The sequence below is a fragment of the Chrysochloris asiatica genome, unplaced genomic scaffold (assembly GCF_000296735.1).
Source record: "Chrysochloris asiatica unplaced genomic scaffold, ChrAsi1.0 scaffold00244, whole genome shotgun sequence".
Lineage (NCBI taxonomy): Eukaryota > Metazoa > Chordata > Mammalia > Afrosoricida > Chrysochloridae > Chrysochloris > Chrysochloris asiatica.
In genome coordinates, this window is record NW_006408762.1 from 3,306,204 (window position 1) to 3,306,676 (window position 473).

A 473-nucleotide genomic window follows, 5' to 3' on the forward strand; every position below is an offset into this window, starting at 1 on the left:
TTAGACAGCATAAGAGATGACTATACAACTGGACCTCACCAGATGGAACACACAGAAATCAAATTGACTAAATCTGTAGAAAGAGAAGATGGAAAAGCTCCATATCATCAGTGAATACAAGGCCAGGGTCAGACTGTGGAAGAGACCATCAATTACTGATATGCAAATTCAAATTAAAGGCAAAGAAAATGAAAATAAGTCTATGAGAGCCAAAATATGATCTTGAATTTATTCCTCCTGAATTTAGAGATTATCTGAAGAACAGATTTGATGAATTAAACACTAAAGATGGAAGACCAGAAGAGTTGGGGAATGGCATCAAGAACATCATACATGAAGAGAGCAAAAGTCATTAAGAAGACAAGAAAGATGGAAAAGGTCAAGATGGATGTCAGAAGAGACTCTAAACTTGCTCTCCAATGTTGAGAAGCCAAAGCAAATGGAAAAATTGAAGAGGTGCAAGAGCTGAACAG